Below are 20,033 nucleotides of genomic sequence, written 5' to 3' on the forward strand. Positions count from 1 at the left end.
AGCCAAAAAAAGTGATTCCCACGATGTCGTATAAACGCATATGTATAATCGACTTTTTCTCGAAGACAAATCGTTCACACGCAAACTTCGCGCATTGCACTCGTGTATTTCGTCGAGACGAAGCTATTACACGCGGTTTCATCGACCTACGACAATGTGTACTCAAGTCATATGCCACCATATCGAACACGAATATCAACTCCTATGATTGAGTTTTTCGTGAGCTGTGGTCGCGAAGAAAACGATGTTGCATCAGTTTCCTTCGTTATTCGACGTGCTGAAACCGAATATAATGCCAGATTTTGTGTAGGTGCAGCCAAAAAAAAGTGACTCCCACGATGTCTTAAAAACGCATATGTATAATCGATTTTTTCTCGAAGACAAATCGTTCCCACGCAAACATCGGGCAGTGCACTCGTGTAGTTGGACGAGAAGAAGCTATTGCACACGTTTTCATAGGCCTACGACTATGTGTACTCAAGTTATATGCCATCATATCGAACACGAATATCAACTTAGATGATTGAGTTTTTCGTGAACTGTGGTCGCGAAGATAACGATGTTGCATCAGTTTCCGTGGTTATTCGACGTGCTGAAACCGAATATGATGCCAGATTTCCTCTAAGTGATGCCAAACAAAGTGATTCCCACGATGTCGTAAAAACGCATATGTATAATCGACTTTTTCTCGAAGACAAATCGTTCCCACGCAAACATCGCGCATTGCACTCGTGTAGTTGGACGAGAAGAAGCTATTGCACACGGTTTCATCGGCCTACGACCATGTGTACTCAAGTTCTATGCCACCATATCGAACACAAATATCAACTCCTATGATTGAGTTTTTCGTGAGCAGTGGTGGAAAAGAACACGATGTTGCGTCAGTTTCGTTGGTTATCCGACGTGCTGAAACCGAATATGATGCCAGATTTCATCTAAGTGCAGAAAAAAAAGTAATTCCCACGATGTCGTAAAAACGCATATGGATAATCGAGTTTTTCTCGAAGACAAATCGTTCCCACGCAAACATCGCGCATTGCTCTCGTGTAGTGCGACGAGAAGAAGCTATTGCACGCGGTTTCATCGGCCTACGACCATGTGTACTCAAGTTATATGCCATCATATCGAACACGAATATCAACTTCGATGATTGAGTTTTTCGTGAGCTGTGGTCGCGAAGAAAACGATGTTGCATCAGTTTCCGTGGTTATTCGACGTGCTGAAACCGAATATGATGCCAGATTTTGTGGAGGTGCAGCCAAAAAAAAGTAATTCCCACGATGTCGTAAAAACGCATATGTATAATCGACTTTTTCTTGAAGACAAATCGATCACACGCAAACTTCGAACAATGCACTCGTATAGTTCGACGAGAGGAAGCTATTGCACGCGGTTTCATCGGCCTACGCCTATGTGTACTCAAGTTATATGCCATCATATCGAACACGAATATCAACTTCGATGATTGAGTTTTTCGTGAGCAGTGGTGGAAAAGAAAACGATGTTGCATCAGTTTCCTTCGTTATTCGACGTGCTGAAACCGCATATGATGCCAGATTTTGTCTAGGTGCAGCCATAAAAAAGTGATTCCCACGATGTCGTAAAAACGCATATGTATAATCGACTTTTTCGCGAAGACAAATCGTTCCCACGCAAACATCGCGCATTGCACTCGTGTAGTTGGACGAGAAGAAGCTATTGCACACGGTTTCATCGGCCTACGACCATGTGTACTCAAGTTCTATGCCACCATATCGAACACAAATATCAACTCCTATGATTGAGTTTTTCGTGAGCAGTGGTGGAAAAGAACACGATGTTGCGTCAGTTTCGTTGGTTATCCGACGTGCTGAAACCGAATATGATGCCAGATATCATCTAAGTGCAGAAAAAAAAGTAATTCCCACGATGTCGTAAAAACGCATATGTATAATCGAGTTTTTCTCGAAGACAAATCGTTCCCACGCAAACATCGCGCATTGCACTCGTGTAGTGCGACGAGAAGAAGCTATTGCACGCGGTTTCATCGGCCTACGACCATGTGTACTCACGTTATATGCCATCATATCGAACACGAATATCATCTTCGAGGATTGAGTTTTTGGTGAACTGTGGTCGCGAAGAAAACGATGTTGCATCAGTTTCCGTGGTTATTCGACGTGCTGAAACCGAATATGATGCCAGATTTTGTCTAGGTGCAGCCAAAAAAAAGTGACTCCCACGATGTCGTAAAAACGCATATGTATAATCGACTTTTTCTCGAAGACAAATCGTTCACACGCAAACTTCGCGCATTGCACACGTGTAGTTCGACGAGACGAAGCTCTTGCACACGGTTTCATCGGCCTACGGCAATGTGTACTCAAGTCATATGCCACCATATCGAACACGAATATCAACTCCTATGATTGAGTTTTTCGTGAACTGTGGTCGCGAAGATAACGATGTTGCATCAGTTTCCGTGGTTATTCGACGTGCAGAAACCGAATATGATGCCAGATTTCCTCTAAGTGATGCCAAACAAAGTGATTCCCACGATGTCGTAAAAACGCATATGTATAATCGATTTTTTCTCGATGACAAATCGTTCTCACGCAAACATCGCGCAATGCTCTCGTGTAGTTCGACGAGACGAAGCTATTGCACACGGTTTCATCGGCCTACGACCATGTGTACTCAACTCATATTCCACCATATCGAACACGAATATCAACTCCTATGATTGAGTTTTTCGTGAGCAGTGGTGGAATAGAAAACGATGTTGCATCAGTTTCCTTCGTTATTCGACGTGCTGAACCCGAATATAATGCCAGATTTTGTGTAGGTGCAGCCAAAAAAAAGTAATTCGCACGATGTCGTAAAAACACATATGTATAATCGACTTTTTCTTGAAGACAAATCGATCACACGCAAACTTCGAGCAATGCACTCGTATAGTTCGACGAGACGAAGCTATTGCACGCGGTTTCATCGGCCTACGACTATGTGTACTCAAGTTATATGCCATCATATTGAACACGAATATCAACTTCGATGATTGAGTTTTTCGTGAACTGTGGTCGCGAAGATAACGATGTTGCATCAGTTTCCGTGGTTATTCGACGTGCTGAAACCGCATATGATGCCAGATTTTGTCTAGGTGCAGCCAAAAAAAAGTGATTCCCACGATGTCGTAAAAACGCATATGTATAATCGACTTTTTCTCGAAGACAAATCGTTCCCACGCAAACATCGCGCATTGCACTCGTGTAGTTGGACGAGAAGAAGCTATTGCACACGGTTTCATCGGCCTACGACCATGTGTACTCAAGTTCTATGCCACCATATCGAACACAAATATCAACTCCTATGATTGAGTTTTTCGTGAGCAGTGGTGGAAAAGAACACGATGTTGCGTCAGTTTCGTTGGTTATCCGACGTGCTGAAACCGAATATGATGCCAGATTTCGTCTAAGTGCAGAAAAAAAAGTAATTCCCACGATGTCGTAAAAACGCATATGTATAATCGAGTTTTTCTCGAAGACAAATCGTTCCCACGCAAACATCGCGCATTGCACTCGTGTAGTTCGACGAGAAGAAGCTATTGCACGCGGTTTCATCGGCCTACGACCATGTGTACTCAAGTTATATGCCATCATATCGAACACGAATATCAACTCCTATGATTGAGTTTTTCGTGAGCTGTGGTCGCGAAGAAAACGATGTTGCATCAGTTTCCTTCGTTATTCGACGTGCTGAAACCGAATATAATGCCAGATTTTGTGTAGGTGCAGCCAAAAAAAAGTAATTCCCACGATGTCGTAAAAACGCATATGTATAATCGACTTTTTCTTGAAGACAAATCGATCACACGCAAACTTCGAACAATGCACTCGTATAGTTCGACGAGAGGAAGCTATTGCACGCGGTTTCATCGGCCTACGCCTATGTGTACTCAAGTTATATGCCATCATATCGAACACGAATATCAACTTCGATGATTGAGTTTTTCGTGAGCTGTGGTCGCGAAGAAAACGATGTTGCATCAATTTCCTTGGTTATTTGACGTGCTGAAACCGAATATGATGCCAGATTTCCTCTAAGTGATGCCAAAAAAAGTGATTCCCACGATGTCGTAAAAACGCATATGTATAATCGATTTTTTCTCGAAGACAAATCGTTCCCACGCAAACATCGGGCAGTGCACTCGTGTAGTTGGACGAGAAGAAGCTATTGCACACGTTTTCATCGGCCTACGACTATGTGTACTCAAGTTATATGCCATCATATCGAACACGAATATCAACTTAGATGATTGAGTTTTTCGTGAGCTGTGGTCGCGAAGAAAACGATGTTGCATCAGTTTAGGTGGTTATTCGACGTGCTGAAACCGAATATGACGCCAGATTTTGTGTAGGTGCAGCCAAAAAAAAGTAATTCCCACGATGTCGTAAAAACGCATATGTATAATCGACTTTTTCTTGAAGACAAATCGATCACACGCAAACTTCGAACAATGCACTCGTATAGTTCGACGAGAGGAAGCTATTGCACGCGGTTTCATCGGCCTACGCCTATGTGTACTCAAGTTATATGCCATCATATCGAACACGAATATCAACTTCGATGATTGAGTTTTTCGTGAGCAGTGGTGGAAAAGAAAACGATGTTGCATCAGTTTCCTTCGTTATTCGACGTGCTGAAACCGCATATGATGCCAGATTTTGTCTAGGTGCAGCCATAAAAAAGTGATTCCCACGATGTCGTAAAAACGCATATGTATAATCGACTTTTTCTCGAAGACAAATCGTTCCCACGCAAACATCGCGCATTGCACTCGTGTAGTTGGACGAGAAGAAGCTATTGCACACGGTTTCATCGGCCTACGACCATGTGTACTCAAGTTCTATGCAACCATATCGAACACAAATATCAACTCCTATGATTGAGTTTTTCGTGAGCAGTGGTGGAAAAGAACACGATGTTGCGTCAGTTTCGTCGGTTATCCGACGTGCTGAAACCGAATATGATGCCAGATTTCGTCTAAGTGCAGAAAAAAAAGTAATTCCCACGATGTCGTAAAAACGCATATGTATAATCGAGTTTTCCTCGAAGACAAATCGTTCCCACGCAAACATCGCGCATTGCACTCGTGTAGTTCGACGAGAAGAAGCTATTGCACGCGGTTTCATCGGCCTACGACCATGTGTACTCAAGTTATATGCCATCATATCGAACACGAATATCAACTTCGATGATTGAGTTTTTGGTGAACTGTGGTCGCGAAGAAAACGATGTTGCATCAGTTTCCGTGGTTATTCGACGTGCTGAAACCGAATATGATGCCAGATTTTGTCTAGGTGCAGCCAAAAAAATCACTCCCACGATGTCGTAAAAACGCATATGTATAATCGACTTTTTCTCGAAGACAAATCGTTCACACGCAAACTTCGCGCATTGCACACGTGTAGTTCGACGAGACGAAGCTATTGCACGCGGTTTCATCGGCCTACGCCTATGTGTACTCAAGTTATATGCCATCATATCGAACACGAATATCAACTTCGATGATTGAGTTTTTCGTGAGCAGTGGTGGAAAAGAAAACGATGTTGCATCAGTTTCCTTCGTTATTCGACGTGCTGAAACCGAATATGATGCTAGATTTCGTCTAAGTGCAGGAAAAAAACGTGATTTCCACGATGTCGTAAAAACACATATGTATAACCGACTTTTTCTTGAAGACAAATCGATCACACGCAAACTTCGAGCAGTGCACTCGTATAGTCCGACGAGACGAAGATATTGCACACGGTTTCATCGGCCTACGACCATGTGTACTCAAGTTCTAACTCCACCATATCGAAAACAAATATCAACTCCTATGATTGAGTTTTTCGTGAGCAGTGGTGGAAAAGAAAACGATGTTGCGTCAGTTTCGTTAGTTATCCGACGTGCTGAAACCGAATATGATGCCAGATTTCGTCTAAGTGAAGAAAAAAAAGTAATTCCCACGATGTCGTAAAAACGCATATGTATAATCGAGTTTTTCTCGAAGACAAATCGTTCCCCCGCAAACATCGCGCATTGCACTCGTGTAGTTGGACGAGAAGAAGCTATTGCACGCGGTTTCATCGGCCTACGACTATGTGTACTCAAGTTATATGCCATCATATCGAACACGAATATCAACTTAGATGATTGAGTTTTTCGTGAAATGTGGTCGCGAAGATAACGATGTTGCATCAGTTTCCGTGGTTATTCGACGTGTTGGAACCGAATATGATGCCAGATTTCCTCTAAGTGATGCCAAAGAAAGTGATTCCCACGATGTCGTAAAAACGCATATGTATAATCGATTTTTTCTCGATGACAAATCGTTCCCACGCAAACATCGCGCATTGCTCTCGTGTAGTTCGACGAGAAGAAGCTATTGCACGTGGTTTCATCGGCCTACGACTATGTGTACTTAAGTTATATGCCATCATATCGAACACGAATATCAACTTAGATGATTGAGTTTTTCGTGAACTGTGGTCGCGAAGATAACGATGTTGCATCAGTTTCCGTGGTTATTCGACGTGCTGAAACCGAATATGATGCCAGATTTTGTCTAGGTGCAGCCAAAAAAAGCGATTCCCACGATGTCGTATAAACGCATATGTATAATCGACTTTTTCTCGAAAACAAATCGTTCACACGCAAACTTCGCGCATTGCACTCATGTATTTCGTCGAGACGAAGCTATTACACGCGGTTTCATCGGCCTACGACAATGTGTACTCAAGTCATATGCCACCATATCGAACACGAATATCAACTCCTATGATTGAGTTTTTCGAGAGCTGTGGTCGCGAAGAAAACGATGTTGCATCAGTTTCCTTCGTTATTCGACGTGCTGAAACCGAATATAATGCCAGATTTTGTGTAGGTGCAGCCAAAAAAAAGTAATTCGCACGATGTCGTAAAAACGCATATGTATAATCGACTTTTTCTTGAAGACAAATCGATCACACGCAAACTTCGAACAATGCACTCGTATAGTTCGACGAGACGAAGCTATTGCACGCGGTTTCATCGGCCTACGACTATGTGTACTCAAGTTATATGCCATCATATTGAACACGAATATCAACTTCGATGATTGAGTTTTTCGTGAACTGTGGTCGCGAAGATAACGATGTTGCATCAGTTTCCGTGGTTATTCGACGTGCTGAAACCGCATATGATGCCAGATTTTGTCTAGGTGCAGCCAAAAAAAAGTGATTCCCACGATGTCGTAAAAACGCATATGTATAATCGACTTTTTCTCGAAGACAAATCGTTCCCACGCAAACATCGCGCATTGCACTCGTGTAGTTGGACGAGAAGAAGCTATTGCACACGGTTTCATCGGCCTACGACCATGTGTACTCAAGTTCTATGCCACCATATCGAACACAAATATCAACTCCTATGATTGAGTTTTTCGTGAGCAGTGGGGGAAAAGAACACGATGTTGCGTCAGTTTCGTTGGTTATCCGACGTGCTGAAACCGAATATGATGCCAGATTTCGTCTAAGTGCAGAAAAAAAAGTAATTCCCACGATGTCGTAAAAACGCATATGTATAATCGAGTTTTCCTCGAAGACAAATCGTTCCCACGCAAACATCGCGCATTGCACTCGTGTAGTTCGACGAGAAGAAGCTATTGCACGCGGTTTCATCGGCCTACGACCATGTGTACTCAAGTTATATGCCATCATATCGAACACGAATATCAACTTCGATGATTGAGTTTTTGGTGAACTGTGGTCGCGAAGAAAACGATGTTGCATCAGTTTCCGTGGTTATTCGACGTGCTGAAACCGAATATGATGCCAGATTTTGTCTAGGTGCAGCCAAAAAAATCACTCCCACGATGTCGTAAAAACGCATATGTATAATCGACTTTTTCTCGAAGACAAATCGTTCACACGCAAACTTCGCGCATTGCACACGTGTAGTTCGACGAGACGAAGCTATTGCACGCGGTTTCATCGGCCTACGCCTATGTGTACTCAAGTTATATGCCATCATATCGAACACGAATATCAACTTCGATGATTGAGTTTTTCGTGAGCAGTGGTGGAAAAGAAAACGATGTTGCATCAGTTTCCTTCGTTATTCGACGTGCTGAAACCGAATATGATGCTAGATTTCGTCTAAGTGCAGGAAAAAAACGTGATTTCCACGATGTCGTAAAAACACATATGTATAACCGACTTTTTCTTGAAGACAAATCGATCACACGCAAACTTCGAGCAGTGCACTCGTATAGTCCGACGAGACGAAGATATTGCACACGGTTTCATCGGCCTACGACCATGTGTACTCAAGTTCTAACTCCACCATATCGAAAACAAATATCAACTCCTATGATTGAGTTTTTCGTGAGCAGTGGTGGAAAAGAAAACGATGTTGCGTCAGTTTCGTTAGTTATCCGACGTGCTGAAACCGAATATGATGCCAGATTTCGTCTAAGTGAAGAAAAAAAAGTAATTCCCACGATGTCGTAAAAACGCATATGTATAATCGAGTTTTTCTCGAAGACAAATCGTTCCCCCGCAAACATCGCGCATTGCACTCGTGTAGTTGGACGAGAAGAAGCTATTGCACGCGGTTTCATCGGCCTACGACTATGTGTACTCAAGTTATATGCCATCATATCGAACACGAATATCAACTTAGATGATTGAGTTTTTCGTGAAATGTGGTCGCGAAGATAACGATGTTGCATCAGTTTCCGTGGTTATTCGACGTGTTGAAACCGAATATGATGCCAGATTTCCTCTAAGTGATGCCAAAGAAAGTGATTCCCACGATGTCGTAAAAACGCATATGTATAATCGATTTTTTCTCGAAGACAAATCGTTCCCACGCAAACATCGGGCAGTGCACTCGTGTAGTTGGACGAGAAGAAGCTATTGCACATGTTTTCATCGGCCTACGACTATGTGTACTCAAGTTATATGCCATCATATCGAACACGAATATCAACTTAGATGATTGAGTTTTTCGTGAGCTGTGGTCGCGAAGAAAACGATGTTGCATCAGTTTAGGTGGTTATTCGACGTGCTGAAACCGAATATGACGCCAGATTTTGTGTAGGTGCAGCCAAAAAAAAGTAATTCCCACGATGTCGTAAAAACGCATATGTATAATCGACTTTTTCTTGAAGACAAATCGATCACACGCAAACTTCGAACAATGCACTCGTATAGTTCGACGAGAGGAAGCTATTGCACGCGGTTTCATCGGCCTACGCCTATGTGTACTCAAGTTATATGCCATCATATCGAACACGAATATCAACTTCGATGATTGAGTTTTTCGTGAGCAGTGGTGGAAAAGAAAACGATGTTGCATCAGTTTCCTTCGTTATTCGACGTGCTGAAACCGCATATGATGCCAGATTTTGTCTAGGTGCAGCCAAAAAAATCACTCCCACGATGTCGTAAAAACGCATATGTATAATCGACTTTTTCTCGAAGACAAATCGTTCACACGCAAACTTCGCGCATTGCACACGTGTAGTTCGACGAGACGAAGCTATTGCACACGGTTTCATCGGCCTACGGCAATGTGTACTCAAGTCATATGCCACCATAGCGAACACGAATATCAACTCCTATGATTGAGTTTTTCGTGAGCTGTGGTCGCGAAGAAAACGATGTTGCATCAGTTTCCGTGGTTATTCGACGTGCTGAAACCGAATATGATGCCAGATTTTGTGTACGTGCAGCCAAAAAAAAGTAATTCCCACGATGTCGTAAAAACGCATATGTATAATCGACTTTTTCTTGAAGACAAATCGATCACACGCAAACTTCGAACAATGCACTCGTATAGTTCGACGAGAGGAAGCTATTGCACGCGGTTTCATCGGCCTACGCCTATGTGTAATCAAGTTATATGCCATCATATCGAACACGAATATCAACTTCGATGATTGAGTTTTTCGTGAGCAGTGGTGGAAAAGAAAACGATGTTGCATCAGTTTCCTTCGTTATTCGACGTGCTGAAACCGCATATGATGCCAGATTTTGTCTAGGTGCAGCCATAAAAAAGTGATTCCCACGATGTCGTAAAAACGCATATGTATCATCGACTTTTTCGCGAAGACAAATCGTTCCCACGCAAACATCGCGCATTGCACTCGTGTAGTTGGACGAGAAGAAGCTATTGCACACGGTTTCATCGGCCTACGACCATGTGTACTCAAGTTCTATGCCACCATATCGAACACAAATATCAACTCCTATGATTGAGTTTTTCGTGAGCAGTGGTGGAAAAGAACACGATGTTGCGTCAGTTTCGTTGGTTATCCGACGTGCTGAAACCGAATATGATGCCAGATATCATCTAAGTGCAGAAAAAAAAGTAATTCCCACGATGTCGTAAAAACGCATATGTATAATCGAGTTTTTCTCGAAGACAAATCGTTCCCACGCAAACATCGCGCATTGCACTCGTGTAGTGCGACGAGAAGAAGCTATTGCACGCGGTTTCATCGGCCTACGACCATGTGTACTCACGTTATATGCCATCATATCGAACACGAATATCAACTTCGATGATTGAGTTTTTGGTGAACTGTGGTCACGAAGAAAACGATGTTGCATCAGTTTCCGTGGTTATTCGACGTGCTGAAACCGAATATGATGCCAGATTTTGTCTAGGTGCAGCCAAAAAAAAGTGACTCCCACGATGTCGTAAAAACGCATATGTATAATCGACTTTTTCTCGAAGACAAATCGTTCACACGCAAACTTCGCGCATTGCACACGTGTAGTTCGACGAGACGAAGCTCTTGCACGCGGTTTCATCGGCCTACGACTATGTGTACTCAAGTTATATGCCATCATATTGAACACGAATATCAACTTCGATGATTGAGTTTTTCGTGAACTGTGGTCGCGAAGATAACGATGTTGCATCAGTTTCCGTGGTTATTCGACGTGCTGAAACCGCATATGATGCCAGATTTTGTCTAGGTGCAGCCAAAAAAAAGTGATTCCCACGATGTCGTAAAAACGCATATGTATAATCGACTTTTTCTCGAAGACAAATCGTTCCCACGCAAACATCGCGCATTGCACTCGTGTAGTTGGACGAGAAGAAGCTATTGCACACGGTTTCATCGGCCTACGACCATGTGTACTCAAGTTCTATGCCACCATATCGAACACAAATATCAACTCCTATGATTGAGTTTTTCGTGAGCAGTGGGGGAAAAGAACACGATGTTGCGTCAGTTTCGTTGGTTATCCGACGTGCTGAAACCGAATATGATGCCAGATTTCGTCTAAGTGCAGAAAAAAAAGTAATTCCCACGATGTCGTAAAAACGCATATGTATAATCGAGTTTTTCTCGAAGACAAATTGTTCCCACGCAAACATCGCGCATTGCACTCGTGTAGTTCGACGAGAAGAAGCTATTGCACGCGGTTTCATCGGCCTACGACCATGTGTACTCAAGTTATATGCCATCATATCGAACACGAATATCAACTTCGATGATTGAGTTTTTGGTGAACTGTGGTCGCGAAGAAAACGATGTTGCATCAGTTTCCGTGGTTATTCGACGTGCTGAAACCGAATATGATGCCAGATTTTGTCTAGGTGCAGCCAAAAAAATCACTCCCACGATGTCGTAAAAACGCATATGTATAATCGACTTTTTCTCGAAGACAAATCGTTCACACGCAAACTTCGCGCATTGCACACGTGTAGTTCGACGAGACGAAGCTATTGCACACGGTTTCATCGGCCTTCGCGCAATGTGTACTCAAGTCATATGCCACCATAGCGAACACGAATATCAACTCCTATGATTGAGTTTTTCGTGAGCTGTGGTCGCGAAGAAAACGATGTTGCATCAGTTTCCGTGGTTATTCGACGTGCTGAAACCGAATATGATGCCAGATTTTGTCTAGGTGCAGCCAAAAAAAGTGATTCCCACGATGTCGTATAAACGCATATGTATAATCGACTTTTTCTCGAAGACAAATCGTTCACACGCAAACTTCCTCATTGCACTCGTGTATTTCGTCGAGACGAAGCTATTACACGCGGTTTCATCGACCTACGACAATGTGTACTCAAGTCATATGCCACCATATCGAACACGAATATCAACTCCTATGATTGAGTTTTTCGTGAGCTGTGGTCGCGAAGAAAACGATGTTGCATCAGTTTCCTTCGTTATTCGACGTGCTGAAACCGAATATAATGCCAGATTTTGTGTAGGTGCAGCCAAAAAAAAGTAATTCCCACGATGTCGTAAAAACGCATATGTATAATCGACTTTTTCTTGAAGACAAATCGATCACACGCAAACTTCGAACAATGCACTCGTATAGTTCGACGAGAGGAAGCTATTGCACGCGGTTTCATCGGCCTACGCCTATGTGTACTCAAGTTATATGCCATCATATCGAACACGAATATCAACTTCGATGATTGAGTTTTTCGTGAGCTGTGGTCGCGAAGAAAACGATGTTGCATCAGTTTCCTTGGTTATTTGACGTGCTGAAACCGAATATGATGCCAGATTTCCTCTAAGTGATGCCAAAAAAAGTGATTCCCACGATGTCGTAAAAACGCATATGTATAATCGATTTTTTCTCGAAGACAAATCGTTCCCACGCAAACATCGGGCAGTGCACTCGTGTAGTTGGACGAGAAGAAGCTATTGCACATGTTTTCATCGGCCTACGACTATGTGTACTCAAGTTATATGCCATCATATCGAACACGAATATCAACTTAGATGATTGAGTTTTTCGTGAGCTGTGGTCGCGAAGAAAACGATGTTGCATCAGTTTAGGTGGTTATTCGACGTGCTGAAACCGAATATGACGCCAGATTTTGTGTAGGTGCAGCCAAAAAAAAGTAATTCCCACGATGTCGTAAAAACGCATATGTATAATCGACTTTTTCTTGAAGACAAATCGATCACACGCAAACTTCGAACAATGCACTCGTATAGTTCGACGAGAGGAAGCTATTGCACGCGGTTTCATCGGCCTACGCCTATGTGTACTCAAGTTATATGCCATCATATCGAACACGAATATCAACTTCGATGATTGAGTTTTTCGTGAGCAGTGGTGGAAAAGAAAACGATGTTGCATCAGTTTCCTTCGTTATTCGACGTGCTGAAACCGCATATGATGCCAGATTTTGTCTAGGTGCAGCCATAAAAAAGTGATTCCCACGATGTCGTAAAAACGCATATGTATAATCGACTTTTTCTCGAAGACAAATCGTTCCCACGCAAACATCGCGCATTGCACTCGTGTAGTTGGACGAGAAGAAGCTATTGCACACGGTTTCATCGGCCTACGACCATGTGTACTCAAGTTCTATGCCACCATATCGAACACAAATATCAACTCCTATCATTGAGTTTTTCGTGAGCAGTGGTGGAAAAGAACACGATGTTGCGTCAGTTTCGTTGGTTATCCGACGTGCTGAAACCGAATATGATGCCAGATTTCATCTAAGTGCAGAAAAAAAAGTAATTCCCACGATGTCGTAAAAACGCATATGTATAATCGAGTTTTTCTCGAAGACAAATCGTTCCCACGCAAACATCGCGCATTGCACTCGTGTAGTGCGACGAGAAGAAGCCATTGCACGCGGTTTCATCGGCCTACGACCATGTGTACTCACGTTATGTGCCATCTTATCGAACACGAATATCAACTTCGATGATTGAGTTTTTGGTGAACTGTGGTCGCGAAGAAAACGATGTTGCATCAGTTTCCGTGGTTATTCGACGTGCTGAAACCGAATATGATGCCAGATTTTGTCTAGGTGCAGCCAAAAAAAAGTGACTCCCACGATGTCGTAAAAACGCATATGTATAATCGACTTTTTCTCGAAGGCAAATCGTTCCCACGCAAACATCGCGCATTGCACTCGTGTAGTTGGACGAGAAGAAGCTATTGCACACGGTTTCATCGGCCTACGACCATGTGTACTCAAGTTCTATGCAACCATATCGAACACAAATATCAACTCCTATGATTGAGTTTTTCGTGAGCAGTGGTGGAAAAGAACACGATGTTGCGTCAGTTTCGTCGGTTATCCGACGTGCTGAAACCGAATATGATGCCAGATTTCGTCTAAGTGCAGAAAAAAAAGTAATTCCCACGATGTCGTAAAAACGCATATGTATAATCGAGTTTTTCTCGAAGACAAATCGTTCCCACGCAAACATCGCGCATTGCACTCGTGTAGTTCGACGAGAAGAAGCTATTGCACGCGGTTTCATCGGCCTACGACCATGTGTACTCAAGTTATATGCCATCATATCGAACACGAATATCAACTTCGATGATTGAGTTTTTGGTGAACTGTGGTCGCGAAGAAAACGATGTTGCATCAGTTTCCGTGGTTATTCGACGTGCTGAAACCGAATATGATGCCAGATTTTGTCTAGGTGCAGCCAAAAAAATCACTCCCACGATGTCGTAAAAACGCATATGTATAATCGACTTTTTCTCGAAGACGAATCGTTCACACGCAAACTTCGCGCATTGCACACGTGTAGTTCGACGAGACGAAGCTATTGCACACGGTTTCATCGGCCTACGGCAATGTGTACTCAAGTCATATGCCACCATAGCGAACACGAATATCAACTCCTATGATTGAGTTTTTCGTGAGCTGTGGTGGCGAAGAAAACGATGTTGCATCAGTTTCCGTGGTTATTCGACGTGCTGAAACCGAATATGATGCCAGATTTTGTGTAGGTGCAGCCAAAAAAAAGTAATTCCCACGATGTCGTAAAAACGCATATGTATAATCGACTTTTTCTTGAAGACAAATCGATCACACGCAAACTTCGAACAATGCACTCGTATAGTTCGACGAGAGGAAGCTATTGCACGCGGTTTCATCGGCCTACGCCTATGTGTAATCAAGTTATATGCCATCATATCGAACACGAATATCAACTTCGATGATTGAGTTTTTCGTGAGCAGTGGTGGAAAAGAAAACGATGTTGCATCAGTTTCCTTCGTTATTCGACGTGCTGAAACCGCATATGATGCCAGATTTTGTCTAGGTGCAGCCATAAAAAAGTGATTCCCACGATGTCGTAAAAACGCATATGTATCATCGACTTTTTCGCGAAGACAAATCGTTCCCACGCAAACATCGCGCATTGCACTCGTGTAGTTGGACGAGAAGAAGCTATTGCACACGGTTTCATCGGCCTACGACCATGTGTACTCAAGTTCTATGCCACCATATCGAACACAAATATCAACTCCTATGATTGAGTTTTTCGTGAGCAGTGGTGGAAAAGAACACGATGTTGCGTCAGTTTCGTTGGTTATCCGACGTGCTGAAACCGAATATGATGCCAGATATCATCTAAGTGCAGAAAAAAAAGTAATTCCCACGATGTCGTAAAAACGCATATGTATAATCGAGTTTTTCTCGAAGACAAATCGTTCCCACGCAAACATCGCGCATTGCACTCGTGTAGTGCGACGAGAAGAAGCTATTGCACGCGGTTTCATCGGCCTACGACCATGTGTACTCACGTTATATGCCATCATATCGAACACGAATATCAACTTCGATGATTGAGTTTTTGGTGAACTGTGGTCACGAAGAAAACGATGTTGCATCAGTTTCCGTGGTTATTCGACGTGCTGAAACCGAATATGATGCCAGATTTTGTCTAGGTGCAGCCAAAAAAAAGTGACTCCCACGATGTCGTAAAAACGCATATGTATAATCGACTTTTTCTCGAAGACAAATCGTTCACACGCAAACTTCGCGCATTGCACACGTGTAGTTCGACGAGACGAAGCTCTTGCACACGGTTTCATCGGCCTACGGCAATGTGTACTCAAGTCATATGCCACCATATCGAACACGAATATCAACTCCTATGATTGAGTTTTTCATTAGCAGTGGTGGAAAAGAAAACGATGTTGCGTCAGTTTCCTTGGTTATTCGACGTGCTGAAACCGAATATGATGCTAGATTTCGTCTAAGTGCAGGAAAAAAACGTGATTTCCACGATGTCGTAAAAACACATATGTATAACCGACTTTTTCTTGAAGACAAATCGATCACACGCAAACTTCGAGCAATGCACTCGTATAGTCCGACGAGACGAAGATATTGCACACGGTTTCATCGGCCTACGACCATGTGTACTCAAGTTCTAACTCCACCATATCGAACACAAATATCAACTCCTATGATTGAGTTTTTCGTGAGCAGTGGTGGAAAAGAAAACGATGTTGCGTCAGTTTCGTTAGTTATCCGACGTGCTGAAACCGAATATGATGCCAGATTTCGTCTAAGTGCAGAAAAAAAAGTAATTCCCACGATGTCGTAAAAACGCATATGTATAATCGAGTTTTTCTCGAAGACAAATCGTTCCCCCGCAAACATCGCGCATTGCACTCGTGTAGTTGGACGAGAAGAAGCTATTGCACGCGGTTTCATCGGCCTACGACTATGTGTACTCAAGTTATATGCCATCATATCGAACACGAATATCAACTTAGATGATTGAGTTTTTCGTGAACTGTGGTCGCGAAGAAAACGATGTTGCATCAGTTTCCGTGGTTATTCGACGTGCTAAAACCGAATATGATGCCAGATTTTGTCTAGGTGCAGCCAAAAAAAAGTGACTCCCACGATGTCGTAAAAACGCATATGTATAATCGACTTTTCCTCGAAGACAAATCGTTCACACGCAAACTTCGCGCATTGCACACGTGTAGTTCGACGAGACGAAGCTCTTGCACACGGTTTCATCGGCCTACGGCAATGTGTACTCAAGTCATATGCCACCATATCGAACACGAATATCAACTCCTATGATTGAGTTTTTCGTGAACTGTGGTCGCGAAGATAACGATGTTGCATCAGTTTCCGTGGTTATTCGACGTGCAGAAACCGAATATGATGCCAGATTTCCTCTAAGTGATGCCAAACAAAGTGATTCCCACGATGTCGTAAAAACGCATATGTATAATCGATTTTTTCTCGATGACAAATCGTTCTCACGCAAACATCGCGCAATGCTCTCGTGTAGTTCGACGAGACGAAGCTATTGCACACGGTTTCATCAGCCTACGACCATGTGTACTCAAGTTATATGCCATCATATTGAACACGAATATCAACTTCGATGATTGAGTTTTTCGTGAACTGTGGTCGCGAAGATAACGATGTTGCATCAGTTTCCGTGGTTATTCGACGTGCTGAAACCGCATATGATGCCAGATTTTGTCTAGGTGCAGCCAAAAAAAAGTGATTCCCACGATGTCGTAAAAACGCATATGTATAATCGACTTTTTCTCGAAGACAAATCGTTCCCACGCAAACATCGCGCATTGCACTCGTGTAGTTGGACGAGAAGAAGCTATTGCACACGGTTTCATCGGCCTACGACCATGTGTACTCAAGTTCTATGCCACCATATCGAACACAAATATCAACTCCTATGATTGAGTTTTTCGTGAGCAGTGGTGGAAAAGAAAACGATGTTGCGTCAGTTTCGTTAGTTATCCGACGTGCTGAAACCGAATATGATGCCAGATTTCGTCTAAGTGCAGAAAAAAAAGTAATTCCCACGATGTCGTAAAAACGCATATGTATAATCGAGTTTTTCTCGAAGACAAATCGTTCCCACGCAAACATCGCGCATTGCACTCGTGTAGTTGGACGAGAAGAAGCTATTGCACGCGGTTTCATCGGCCTACGACTATGTGTACTCAAGTTATATGCCATCATATCGAACACGAATATCAACTTAGATGATTGCGTTTTTCGTGAACTGTGGTCGCGAAGAAAACGATGTTGCATCAGTTTCCGTGGTTATTCGACGTGCTAAAACCGAATATGATGCCAGATTTTGTCTAGGTGCAGCCAAAAAAAAGTGACTCCCACGATGTCGTAAAAACGCATATGTATAATCGACTTTTTGTCGAAGACAAATCGTTCACACGCAAACTTCGCACATTGCACACGTGTAGTTCGACGAGACGAAGCTCTTGCACACGGTTTCATCGGCCTACGGCAATGTGTACTCAAGTCATATGCCACCATATCGAACACGAATATCAACTCCTATGATTGAGTTTTTCGTGAACTGTGGTCGCGAAGATAACGATGTTGCATCAGTTTCCGTGGTTATTCGACGTGCAGAAACCGAATATGATGCCAGATTTCCTCTAAGTGATGCCAAACAAAGTGATTCCCACGATGTCGTAAAAACGCATATGTATAATCGATTTTTTCTCGATGACAAATCGTTCTCACGCAAACATCGCGCAATGCTCTCGTGTAGTTCGACGAGACGAAGCTATTGCACACGGTTTCATCGGCCTACGACCATGTGTACTCAACTCATATGCCACCATATTGAACACGAATATCAACTCCTATGATTGAGTTTTTCGTGAGCAGTGGTGGAAAAGAAAACGATGTTGCATCAGTTTCCTTCGTTATTCGACGTGCTGAAACCGAATATGATGCCAGATTTTGTGTAGGTGCAGCCAAAAAAAAGTAATTCGCACGATGTCGTAAAAACACATATGTATAATCGACTTTTTCTTGAAGACAAATCAATCACACGCAAACTTCGAGCAATGCACTCGTATAGTTCGACGAGACGAAGATATTGCACGCGGTTTCATCGGCCTACGACTATGTGTACTCAAGTTATATGCCATCATATCGAACACGAATATCAACTTAGATGATTGAGTTTTTCGTGAACTGTGGTCGCGAAGATAACGATGTTGCATCAGTTTCCGTGGTTATTCGACGTGCTGAAACCGAATATGATGCCAGATTTGCTCTAAGTGATGCCAAACAAAGTGATTCCCACGATGTCGTAAAACCGCATATGTATAATCGATTTTTTCTCGATGACAAATCGTTCCCACGCAAACATCGCGCATTGCTCTCGTGTAGTTCGACGAGAAGAAGCTATTGCACACGGTTTCATCGGCCGACGACTATGTGTACTCAAGTTATATGCCATCATATCGAACACGAATATCAACTTAGATGATAGAGTTTTTCGTGAACTGTGGTCGCGAAGAAAACGATGTTGCATCAGTTTCCGTGGTTATTCGACGTGCTAAAACCGAATATGATGCCAGATTTTGTCTAGGTGCAGCCAAAAAAAAGTGACTCCCACGATGTCGTAAAAACGCATATGTATAATCGACTTTTTCTCGAAGACAAATCGTTCACACGCAAACTTCGCGCATTGCACACGTGTAGTTCGACGAGACGAAGCTCTTGCACACGGTTTCATCGGCCTACGGCAATGTGTACTCAAGTCATATGCCACCATATCGAACACGAATATCAACTCCTATGATTGAGTTTTTCATGAGCAGTGGTGGAAAAGAAAACGATGTTGCGTCAGTTTCCTTGGTTATCCGACGTGCTGAAACCGAATATGATGCCAGATTTTGTCTAGGTGCAGCCAAAAAAAAGTGACTCCCACGATGTCGTAAAAACGCATATGTATAATCGACTTTTTCTCGAAGGCAAATCGTTCCCACGCAAACATCGCGCATTGCACTCGTGTAGTTGGACGAGAAGAAGCTATTGCACACGGTTTCATCGGCCTACGACCATGTGTACTCAAGTTCTATGCAACCATATCGAACACAAATATCAACTCCTATGATTGAGTTTTTCGTGAGCAGTGGTGGAAAAGAACACGATGTTGCGTCAGTTTCGTCGGTTATCCGACGTGCTGAAACCGAATATGATGCCAGATTTCGTCTAAGTGCAGAAAAAAAAGTAATTCCCACGATGTCGTAAAAACGCATATGTATAATCGAGTTTTTCTCGAAGACAAATCGTTCCCACGCAAACATCGCGCATTGCACTCGTGTAGTTCGACGAGAAGAAGCTATTGCACGCGGTTTCATCGGCCTACGACCATGTGTACTCAAGTTATATGCCATCATATCGAACACGAATATCAACTTCGATGATTGAGTTTTTGGTGAACTGTGGTCGCGAAGA

Source organism: Diachasmimorpha longicaudata, unplaced genomic scaffold (genome assembly GCF_034640455.1).
Source record: "Diachasmimorpha longicaudata isolate KC_UGA_2023 unplaced genomic scaffold, iyDiaLong2 ctg00000057.1, whole genome shotgun sequence".
NCBI lineage: Eukaryota > Metazoa > Arthropoda > Insecta > Hymenoptera > Braconidae > Diachasmimorpha > Diachasmimorpha longicaudata.